This window comes from Procambarus clarkii, chromosome 55 (genome assembly GCF_040958095.1).
Source record: "Procambarus clarkii isolate CNS0578487 chromosome 55, FALCON_Pclarkii_2.0, whole genome shotgun sequence".
Classification (NCBI taxonomy): Eukaryota; Metazoa; Arthropoda; class Malacostraca; order Decapoda; family Cambaridae; genus Procambarus; species Procambarus clarkii.
Genome location: NC_091204.1, coordinates 29,814,106 through 29,826,799, shown reverse-complemented (window position 1 = coordinate 29,826,799; position 12,694 = coordinate 29,814,106). Strand labels below are relative to the sequence as shown.

The following is a 12,694-nucleotide window of genomic DNA, read 5'->3' as shown; positions in this document are numbered from 1 at the left end:
CACTATCCTACCTTCCTTGTAGCGAACATGGCCATAACACCACCAGGTAACAAGAAAATTACCTTTAGGTTACAATGTGAAGCGGCAATAGGCAATCTCACAAATGCCCTCCACAATGTAAACTGGGAATCTAAATTTATCAATACACAGGATAATAATTCGTTAACTAGCCTCTTTCCAAAATTTAAAGCCTTTACAATACTTATTGTCCTCTCCTCACCAAGCAAGTAACTGGCAAAAAGGTTAAATAATCCCTGGCTCACTAATGGCATACTTAAAGCAATCGACAAGAAACATGAATATGAAAAAAAAACTTAGGATTGGCCTAGTTGGAAAAGAAGTAGTTAAGAGGTATTCATCAGTGCTTACCAGTATAATAAGAGCAAAGCGTTCCTATTACGAGAATAGATTCAAAGAAGCAAAAGGCAACATAAAAAGCACATGGAGAGCCATCTCTACCATCCTAGGAGCTAAACAACATTTACATAATAAGATAAAAATCTCCAAGGATGGTTATACACCTGCAACAGATCTTGAAACAGCAACTGAATTTAATAGCTTCTTTTCATCGTTTGGTGCTCACCTTGCCCGAAAAATCCCAGAGACTCAGACATATGTTACCACATATCTTTCACGCAGCTATCCAAACTCTCTTCTCCTCTCTCCGGTCAGCCCTACAGATGTTGTGTCCATCATTCACTCGCTAAAAACCAAAGCTGGGAACATTAGTGAAATACCATCGATGGTACACAGGCGTGCCTCCCATGCCCTTGCACCATCCATAGCACTGCTGTTCAACAAATCCCTAGAGTGTCATACCTTCCCTGATATCCTTAAAAAAGCAAGAGTAACGCCAGTTCATAAAGGAGGTAACACGGCAGACATAAATAATTACAGACCCATATCGAATCTACCTATATTATCAAAATTATTTTTTTTTTTTTTACAAACAGCTCTACTCCAATCTTGTAAAATTCAATATACTAAGTCCCTGTCAGTTTGGCTTCCGCTCCCAAAAGAGTACCAATGATGCTATTGTTAGTCTGCTTGACTTAATCTTCTCAGCCCTTGACAAAAGTGAGTTTCCAATTGAACTCTTCATCGGCCTGAGAAAGGCCTTTGATACTGTTAACCATAACTACCTCTTACTTAAATTCCACCATTATGGAATCCGTGGCCTTGCCCTAAACTATATCCGATCCTATCTTAGTAACAGACACCAATATGAAGCCATCAATGATATAACCTCTCCCACTTAATTACCGTAAAGGTGCCACAGAGCAGCATCCTAGGACCCTCCTGTTTCTTATATACATCAATGATCTCCCTAATGTCTCTAACATACTTAAACCTATATTGTTGGCTGATGATACTACTCATCTACTCTGACCCCAACCCACTCCTGTTAAATAATGTTGTAAACAATTAATTAAAAAAAGTCTACTTGTGGATGTCAACCAACAAACCTCACACAAAACATAGAAAAGACCTACTATATCTTATTTGGAAACAAATCAACAAATGCAATTCAGCTTCAGATAGATAATGTAAACATTAGCAATAAAAATGATGGAAAGTTTCTTAGCCTATACTTAGACAAGAGACTCAACTTCCGCACCCATATACAACACATAACTAAAAAGGTTTCTAAAACAGTTGGTATACTGTTTAAGATCAGATATTATGTACCCTACTCTGCTCTCCTCTCACTCTATTATGCACTTATCTATCCCTATCATTCTTATGGCGTTTGTGCTTGGGGTTCAACCTCTGCAAACTACCTCAAGCCCATCATCATCCAGTAAAAATCTGCTATCAGGACAATAACTAACTCTACCTTCAGACAACACACAGCTCCCTTGTTCAAATCCTTAAACATGCTAAACAAATTCACTCCATACATTCTCCTGTGTAAATTACGTTTATAAAGCCCTTTTTCTAACTGCAAACCCTGTTCTGAAACTCTTCCTGGACAGATGTAATAGAACACATGGCCACGTCCCCACCAGACATAAATATCTCTTTGATATCCCCAGAGTCAAACTTAATCTATGTAAACACTCTATGTAAATAAAGGGACCTAGTCTATGGAACTCACTCCCTTATAATGATTTGAAAAGCTGTCCAACTTCTGCCATATTCAAAAATAAAACCAAAAAGTACCTGTAGTACTTTTTAAGTACGAGGGAGTAATGCGCAAAGCGTCCCTCACCTGTGACGTCACAGCGTCATCTGACGCCATATCAACACATCGGCCATTTTGTCGTCAGTTCAGTCATGGCGAGGACTAACCCTTCATGCAAACTGCACCTACTATCAAGAAGAAGAAGATTTTGTGTTCCACCGATAGTATTATCGTAAGTAAGCACTTATATTTTATATTTTATTAAATTAATTGATTCTATTTTTCTGTAATAAAGGTCCAAAGGGTTGTTAAGGAACAAGGGTGTAGCGATACCGACGCTCAGTGCGCTCAACTCACACCAAAGTATCACCTGTGTAGCTTCTGTAATTAGTGTTAATTAGTTATGCTATAAGATAATGAAGCGAGTATAAGATTAACTCGCTACAAGGGTACTGTGTTGGGAGGTGAGGGCTGTTACTGGTGTCTGTGGGGATGTGAGGACTTGTACCAACCACTATCACCACCAGTACCTTGTCTTGCATCCTGCTTAGTATTCCTATTGAGATATGAAGTATTATTGCATTCATATAATTATTCATTCATTGTCATTACTATTTTTATGGGCTATGTTCTGTTACCCTAATGCTTTTTACCCCTGGGCATGTCCATTTACTCTCCAGCCCTTCACAAGCCACTGCTGCACCCCCTCCATGCCCATACTTACTGTGCTTATTCTTACAGGACTGCACTGCATTATGTGGTGCTCACTGCCTGGACACCTTGATACATGCATTATAGGGTTCTGGTAGTTGTTCTACTCACCAAGCCCTTCCAAGGCCAGGCTTGACATGTGAGAGCTTGGTCCAACAGGCTGTTGCTTGGACAGGCCCCCTCAGGCCCACATATCCACCACAGCCTTGTTTGTCCGGCACTTCAAAATCAAATGTTTATTTACGTAAGGTACATACATATTTTTAGGTAAGGTACTCTTTATTTGGGTAAATTTATCTTCGTAGTATTTAGCTTTGGCTCGTCTAATTATCTTGGATAGCAAAAACGAGTAATTCTTTGAGAATTCTTTGGAGACAATTCCTAACCTATACTTCTCCCAACCTATACTTCTTCTCAAGGTCATCTTCACTTCTTGAAGATGTTCAGGTTTTCTCTTGAAGATGTCGACGGTTGTTCCAGCAATACTGTATTTCTTTTATTGCTGAAAACCTGTTTTCAGCCATAAAAAAATAATCCTGAATCCAGAAAAAAATCCCTTTTGTATCGTCTGGAAATTTTCAAATATTGCTGATCAAACCTGAGTCTAAATTATTTGTATATATTATGAATTACAGAGGTCCCAGGACAGGGTTTTTAGGCACTCCACTTACATTTTCCCACTCTGACTTAACCCCCATTTATACAAACTCAGTCTTATCTTTTAGCTAATAATTTATTGTACACACCATACTCAGCCTGTGTAGGGTAGTTTATTGTGCATGTGTAGTATATTTGGTATATTTAATGCCTCTAACCTCTCCTCATAGTTCTTGTCCTTCAGTTCTGGGAGCCACTTAGTAGCATGTCTTTGCACCTTTTCCAGTTTGTTTATGTGCTTCTTAAGATATGGGCACCATACAACCGCTGCATATTCCAACTTTGGTCTAACAAAAGTCGTGAACAATTTCTTGAGTATTTCGCCATCCATGCATTTAAAAGCTCTGAATATTATCCTTTACCTGCAATTGGTTGTTGCTGTATTTATAGAATATGATTTGTTCTACTTTACATTTGTTTGTTCCTTTTTTTCAAAATTTCTTTCTGCCTCTCTCCTCACTGCCGTGTAGTTGTTTCTCTTTGTATTACTGGTATGTTTGGGGGTTTGGCCTCTTCGTATATTGATTCCATTTTTGTGTCTTTTGGTCTCTGTCCGTCTTGAAATTTCAGTTGAACAAATCCTGTTTCCTAGTTCTGCATCTTTGTTTTGGTATAAATGTTTTTGTTCCTTTATCATATATTTCACAAAATTGACATACTGTGCATTAATTCATCTCAATTACTTCCTTTCCTAACAGCAAGCCTTTCCAGTAAAATTCTTTGAATTCTTTTCTGACTTCTGGCCTAATGTTTGTTTTATCCTAGTGTGTATGATGCCTAGCGTGTGTCTGGTGCCTGTTGTGTTAAACCGAAGATAAATGCATAAGTATAGGTCAGTAATTTCTCCAGCTTTGAAAGGGGCTTTCATTATGCAGCAGTATTCCACTCTAGAGAGCACTAGCGTCTTGAAAACTATCATCATCGGTATAGCATCTCTAGTGTGAAAAGTTCTTGTTATCTATCCTGTCATTTTTCTTGCAGTTGTGACGGCTACTTTATTGTGTTCTTTAAATGTAAGGCCTTCTGACATCAGTACACCCAAATCCTTTACGTTGCTTTTCCGTTCAATGTTATGATTTGACTGAGTTTTGTAAGTGGTTTCCGTTTTTATATTTTTTATTTTTTCCGTAGCGCATGAGCTGAAACTTATGTTCGTTAATCACCATGTTATTTTCTGTAGCCCATAGAAAGACCTGATTTACATCTGATTGGAGGTTTGGCGTGTCCTCTATGTTGCCTACTCTCGTGAAGATTCTAGTGTCATCTGCAAAGGATGATCAAGTACTATAGGTTGTGTCCTTGTCTATGTCCGATATGAGGATGAGAAAAGTATTGGAGCAAGCACAGTACGCTTGGGGACTGAGCTCTTTACGGTTGATGGTCCAGATTTTATTTTGTTGACAACTACACATTGGGTTCTATTAGTCAGGAAGTTGTATATCCATCTGCCTATTTTTCTGGTAATTCCTTTTGAACGCATTTTATGTGCAATAACACAATGGTCACATTTGTCAAAGGCTTTTTTTTGTCAAAGCGTTTTGTTTGTCTTCCATGGCATCTAGTGCCATGTCAGAGTGGTCCAGCAACTGTGATAGGCAAGAGCGCCCTGTTCTGAAACCATGTTGTCTGGGGTTATGGAGATGCTGTGATTCCATGTATTTTGTGATCTTACTTCTTAGCATTCTCTCAAAGATTTTTATGATGTGCGATGTTAGTGCTATCGGTCTGTAGTTTTTTGCCTCTGCCTTATTTCCTCCTTTATGGGGCGGTGCTATCTCTGCTGTTTTTAGTATGTCAGGGACAATGCCAGTATCTTGGCTTTGTCTCCAAAGAATGTGAAGGGCCTGCGATAACGTTTTTTACAGTTCTTGATGAATATAGAGTTCGAAGAGTCAGGGCCTGGTGCAGAGTGCATAGGCATACTGTCTATGGCTTCTTCAAAATCCAGTGGGGATAGGATCACATCTGATTTATGATTTGATGTTGGTATCATATCCATGAAAAATTCATTTGGGTTATCAATCAGATGGATGGAGAGCTACACTCGTGGTGTCCCATTTTCCCAGCACTCTTTGTCATATAATGCTTTGAAACTTTTGACGAATTTGGCCTCCACCACCTTCTCACCTAACATGTTCCAACCGTTTACCATTCTGTTTGCAAAAGTGAATTGTCTTACATTTCTTCGGCATCTTTGTTTAGTTCGTTTAAATCTATAACCTCTTGTTCTTGAAATTCCAGGTCTCGGGAAATCTTCCCTATCAAGTTTATCAATTCCTGTTACTGTTTTGTACGTAGTGATCATATCTCCTCTTTTCCTTCTGTCTTCTAGTTTGGAATATTTAATGCCTCTAATGTCTCCTCATAAATCCTGCCCTTCAGTTTTGGTATGAATGTTTGTGTGCCTTCATCGTATATTTTGCAAAATATGGAATACATCTCATTTACTTTACTTTAAGAATATGGTTCGATCAATTAAAAACCCTCTTGTTCAAATTGCAAAGAGACTGAAAGAGATGCAGCATGCTCAATGGATTATATATTAGTGATTATTATTAGGATCATATATTAGTGAATCATATTAGTGATTCAATTATTATGGTCATAAAACAATAAACAAATAGTTTTGGTGTTATTACACTCTATTCACAGGTTATATATAAGTATCTGCATGTTTTGTTCACCATTACAAACCACTAAGTTGGTTTGATTTTTGTTGAGATTGTTATTTATGATAAGATTCCTTACGTTATCTGAGAATGAAGCTATGTCGGTATTGGGAAATCTATAGATTGCACTTATAGTCAAGGAGGATTTAAGGGATTTACTGGAGAACTTGGCAAAGGTATATTCACAATAGTCGTCTCTATTACTAATGAGACTATTGCAGATGAAGGTATCTTTGTAAGATATTGCTATGCCACCTCCTTTTTTTATTAGGCCTGCAGTTGTGAATGGCTTTATTATCAGCCAAGTTGTAGCATACAACATAGCATATATATGTATATGGCATACATATATATATATATACACACATATATATATATATATATATATATATATATATATATATATATATATATATATATATATATATATATATATATATATATATATATATGTTATGTTATGTTATGTTATGTTATGTTATGTTACAACATAACAGGCCAATTACACTGGATTAATCTTTGTGTTTAGATAGGAGATGCCTCGTATGGGCCAATAAGCCTTCTGCAGCCCCTATGTTTATCCCTTATGTATCCCCCATGTTTTCACCTTCATTGTATTATCACCTGACCTAATGCGGGTATAAAATCAACTAATATATATATATATATATATATATATATATATATATATATATATATATATATATATATATATATATATATATATATATATATATATATTCAAAATTCGTCAGTGTACTACATTTTTGTTGTTGCTTTTAGGTGATGCTTTTAACCAGTGTACGTGGGTCTGATTGTGCAACCACAGTTCGAAGAATAATGAAGATATGAACAAACGGCCTGTGGTCACTATACAGTCTGGAAGGGCAAAAGAAGAAATTGGCATTTCTACAAAAACAAGAACTATATAATGTTATTTTAAGTAAGTAACCAAAAAATTAAATAATTTTTTTAAAGTTTAAAATTCACTTAAAAATGTAAATTTTAAGTTAAAAAATTTTAACCAAAAAACTTAATAATTTTCATATTTGGAACCATTCCATAATCCCAAGCATAAATGATTATATTTCTATCACTTGCTCTTAAGATTGTTTCATTTAATAGAGGTTGGGCATAATTGTTCTCTGCTGCTAATAGAACTGACTGACTTAGCTATAGGAAAATGTAAACTTAATTGGTTTATCCATTACAGTATTTTGCAGTTTATTTCATGATCCTGTGCTTAATACTTGCATAAATAGTAGATTACAAAATGCATTTTTATATCATTAGTATTGAATAATAATAATGCAAATAATTGACTTATAAATGATGTACAATTAATTGGTAGGTGATATTATATTATTAATATTTTTTCATTCTTGCAAAGCCTTAACAAAGTCATTAACATGTTAATATAAACTTGATCACCTTCCACTTATTTTCTCATGTGCTACCTACATGTACAAAACCTTATTCCTAAATGCATATTTTGTTCTGAAACTTGTCCTTTATATGTTGTGTATCACCATCTCTGGAGAGTTTTATCTGATTGATGTATAAATTACTTTTAATTTTACAGAATATTATTGTTATACTGAATTTATTATTATATAAATAACTTAATTTTACAGAATCATCTATCAACGCACATCCACAAGTTGAGGAGGAGGATGTGACCTTCCAGATGTCTGAAGTACTGAAACAGGCACCAAACAGGCCTGGTGGATCTAGGTACAAGGTAAAATAATTTAATTTTTTTTTTTTTTTTTTTTTACTAATTGTCCGATATATATATATATATATATATATATATATATATATATATATATATATATATATATATATATATATATATATATATAAATAATATATATATATAAATATATATATAATGTGTCGTACCTAGTAGCCAGAACGCACATCTCAGCCTACTATGCAAGGCCCGATTTGCCTAATAAGCCAAGTTTTCTTGAATTAATGTTTTTTCGACTACCTAACCTAACATTTTCAGCTACCTAACCTAACCTATAAAGATAGGTTAGGTTCGGTCATATATCTCTATTAATTTTAACTCCAATAAAAAAAGAATTGACCTCATACATAATGAAATGGATAGCTTTATCATTTCATAAGAAAAAAAAATAGAGAAAATATATTAATTCATGAAAACTTGGCTTATTAGGCAAATCGGGCCTTGCATAGTAGGCTGAAAAGTGCAGTTCTGGCGACTAGGTACGACATATATATATATATATATATATATATATATATATATATATATATATATATATATATATATATATATATATATATATATATATATATATATATATATATATATATATATAATATGTATGTGTGTGTGTGTGTGTAATTACCTAAGTGTAGTTAAAGGATGAGACCGTCTTCCCAGCACTCTTTGTCATATAACGCTTTGAAACTACTGACAGTCTTGGCCTCCACCACCTTCTCACCTAACTTGTTCCAACCGTCTACCACTCTATTTGCGAAAGTGAATTTTCTTATATTTCTTTAGCATCTGTGTTAAGCTAGTTTCAATCTATGACCTCCTGTTCTTGAAGTTCCAGGTCTCAGGAAATCTTCCCTGTCGATTTTATCAATTCCTGTTACTATTTTGTATGTAGTGATCATATCACCTCTTCTGTCTTTTAGTTTTGGCATATTTAATGCCTCTAACGTCTCCTCGTAGCTCTTGCCCTTCAGTTCTGGGAGCCACTTAGTAGCATGTCTTTGCACCTTTTCCAGTTTGTTGATGTGCTTCTTAAGATATGGGCCAACTTCTGTTGTTGGGCACCACACAACAGCTGCATATTCTAGCTTTGGCGTGACAAAAGTCATGAACAATTTCTTTAGTATATCACCATCCATGTATTTAAACGCAATTCTAAAGTTAGAAAGCGTAGCATAGGCTCCTCGCACAATATTCTTTATGTGGTCCTCAGGTGATAGTTTTCTATCTAGAACCACCCCTAGATCTCTTTCTTTATCAGAATTCTTTAAAGATTTCTCACATAATGTATAGGTTGTGTGGGGTCTATGTTCTCCTGTTCCACATTCCATAACATGGCATTTATTAACATTAAATTCCATTTGCCAAGTGGTGCTCCATATACTTATTTTATCCAGGTTTTCTTGAAGGGCATGACAATCATCTAAATTTCTTATCCTTCCTATTATCTTAGCATCATCAGCAAACATGTTCATGTAATTCTGTATACCAACTGGTAGATCATTTATGTAGACAATAAACATCACTGGTGCAAGAACTGAACCCTGTGGTACTCCACTTGTGACATTTCTCCAGTCCGATACATTGCCTCTGATTACTGCCCTCATTTTTCTATGTCAGAAAATTTTTCATCCATATTAGAAGCTTACCTGTCACCCCTCCAATATTTTCCAGTTTCCAGAACAACCTCTCTATGTGGAACTGTCGAATGCCTTTTTTAGGTCCAAATAGATGCAGTCAACCCAACCATCTCTTTCCTGTAATATATCTGTTGCTCGATCATAGAAACTGAGTAAATTCGATACACAGGATCTTCCAAATCGAAAACCATACTGTCTGTCTGAAATTATATCATTTCTCTCCAGGTGTTCTACCCATTTAGTTTTAATTATTTTTTCCAATATTCCAATTCCAATTTTTTCCAATAATGTGTGTGTGTGTATGTATATTTGTGTTGTTGAATATGACCGAAAGTCAGTCTTTCTGCCCCTCTCCTTACTGCTATTGTTGTTTCTCGCATCTGTGTATTGCTTGTATGTTTGGGCAATTTTTCCCCTTTTCCTAGTTCTGCATCTCTGCTTTTAGTATAAATTTTGTTGTGCCATTATCATATATTTCACAAAACTTGACATACATCTCATTTACTTCATGTCCTAACAGCAAGTGTTTGTCAAATTCCTTAAGGAAATATCTGAGTTCCCCATAATGACCTCTCCACAAGTCAGGTTTTTCAACTGCTTCAAGCTCATTTTCTTCCAGATTATAATGCATTGCATACTTTATTCCCAAAAAGACATGGTCACTTTTACCCAAGTGACCATGTCACTTGGGTAAAAGGAGGGAGGTACCAAAGGAGGGAGGTACTGAATGATAAATATATCTTTCTCTTTCCTGGTAAATATAATATCCAGCATGGAGGGAACATCCCCTTCCCTCATCCTCGTAGCTTGTTTAACATGTAGAAACATGAATGTTTACAGGGTGAGGTTTACGAAATTATATATATATATATATATATATATATATATATATATATATATATATATATATAATTGGTCTCTGGTCTATATATATATATATATATATATATATATATATATATATATATATATATATAAGTTTGTGTGTGTGTAATTTATATAAATAAATAATTAAATATTAATTTTGTTAATATCTTTTCAGGGAAAACTTGCAAGTACAATTCGTATACAAGAGGGGCAACAAGAGCCAGTGGATGTCTACTAAGAAAATATATAAGTCTTTATCCTCACACTCTTGATATATGGTCTTCTCTGGTCTCTTTATTTTCTCTCCTCACAAATGTCCCTTTTTTTTATTTCTTTTACGTTTCTCTCCTGTTTTTCTTGTCTTTTAATCTCTCCTTTCCTCCTCTCTTCTAACACCTCTCGTTTCCTGTCTCTTCTAGCTTCTCTCTTCCTTTACTTTTTATATTTGTGGTATTCATTTATGTCATTTTTATCTTGTATATTTTTCTTGTATCTTTTTCTTATCTTGTGTTTCTCTTCCCCTTCTCTTCAATGATTTCTCATTTCTCTCCTCTCTCTGTTGTTTCTGTTCTGTCTTCTCTCTCCTTGCCTTAATTTTGTTCTGTCTCCTCTTTTGTTGTGTGTGTGTCTTTCTGTCTCTGTCTGTCTCTCTCTTTCTCTCTCTCTCTCTGGCTCTCTTGCTCTCTCTCTCTCTCTGGCTCTCTCTCTCTCTCTGGCTCTCTCTCTCTCTCTCTGGCTCTCTCTCTCTCTCTCTGGCTCTCTCTCTCTCTCTCTGGCTCTCTCTCTCTCTCTCTCTGGCTCTCTCTCTCTCTCTCTGGCTCTCTCTCTCTCTCTCTCTCTGGCTCTCTCTCTCTCTCTCTCTCTCTCTCTCTCTCTCTCTCTCTCTCCCTCTCTCCCTCTCTCTCTCTCTCTGGCTCTCTCTCTCTCTCTCTCTCTCTCTCTCTCTCTCTCTCTCTCTCTCTCTCTCTGGCTCTCTCTCTCTCTCTGGCTCTGTCTCTCTCTCTCTGGCTCTCTCGCTCTCTCTGGCTCTTTCGCTCTCTCTGGCTCTCTTTCTCTCTGGCTCTCTTTCTCTCTGGCTCTCGCTCTCTCTGGCTCTCTCTCTCTCTCTCTCTGGCTCTCTCTCTCTCTCTCTCTGGCTCTCTCTCTCTCTCTCTCTGGCTCTCTCTCTCTCTCTCTCTGGCTCTCTCTCTCTCACTCTCTGGCTCTCTCTCTCTCTCTGGCTCTCTCTCTCTCTCTGGCTCTCTCTCTCTCTCTGACTCTCTCTCTCTCTGACTCTCTCTCTCTCTGGCTCACACTCTCTCTCTCTGGCTCTGTGGCGCTCTCTCTCTGGCTCTCTCTCTCTGGCTCTGGGTCTCTCTCTCTGGCTCTCATATTTCATTTGATTTAAAAATGTCTGAGATTTTTTACTTAATCTAAGTTATATTGCATGGTGCTAATATGAATATTATACATGACTGTTTTTTCTTTTCTTTCTCTTTCTCCCTTTCTTTCTTTCTCTTTCTTTCCTTCTCTCTCTTTTTCTTTCTCTTGCTACATGAATATTATACTTGACTGTGTTTACATTCACTTGTAGATTTTTATTTTTAGTTAATTAGTCCTAAACTTTTGATTAATAGATTTTTATTATTAGTCATAGAAAAACTATAGTGTTATATGTATACTCGGAAAATTTTACTTGTTTTAGTTTTAAGTAACAATAACTGCTTATAACGTCAGACTGATCTCAGCATGACATGAATCACAGGCTGCTTGATCACAAAATCTATTGTGTTCACATATTGCATATATAGATTTTTAAATTTTTACTTTTATATTCTGTTATAGATATAGTCTATATATTTCGAGCTATTACATATATTTTGTTGTATTACTCATTCTTAATTAAATAAATATAATATTTTAATTCTCTTTTTGTACCCTATTTATTTGTAATTTACACATACATATATAGGATGTCCATTTCTATCTCAGATATGTCTTCTTTCTTTCTCTCCCTTTCTATTTCAGATATGAATTACAAAATTATTATACCCTAATTTACCCTAAACGCTTTAATGTAGGTAATTAAAAGATCATAAAAAAGTTTTTAGAAATGTTAATTATATACGTTCTAAGGTTGTATATAAAAGTTCTCAAAAAACCTTTTCTAAACGTAATTATAAACGTGCTGAAAACAATGAAATGTCGTTTTTAGGATGTTTTAAAAACATGAAAATGTTTGCTGGGCAGCTAGCGCACTTTTGACAGGTCAAGACGAGGAAGGAAGATTTGT

At 35.5% G+C, this 12,694-nt stretch overlaps 1 long non-coding RNA gene across 1 annotated transcript; it reads left to right on the top strand.

Annotated features, from left to right (window-relative positions):
- The first annotated feature begins 2,257 nt into the window (after positions 1 to 2,257).
- On the top strand, positions 2,258 to 11,166 carry LOC138352842 (uncharacterized). Its single transcript, XR_011222915.1, has 4 exons — positions 2,258 to 2,357; positions 2,867 to 3,103; positions 7,797 to 7,903; positions 10,598 to 11,166. It is a non-coding gene; the product is annotated as an uncharacterized lncRNA (long non-coding RNA).
- Positions 11,167 to 12,694: the final 1,528 nt, after the last annotated feature.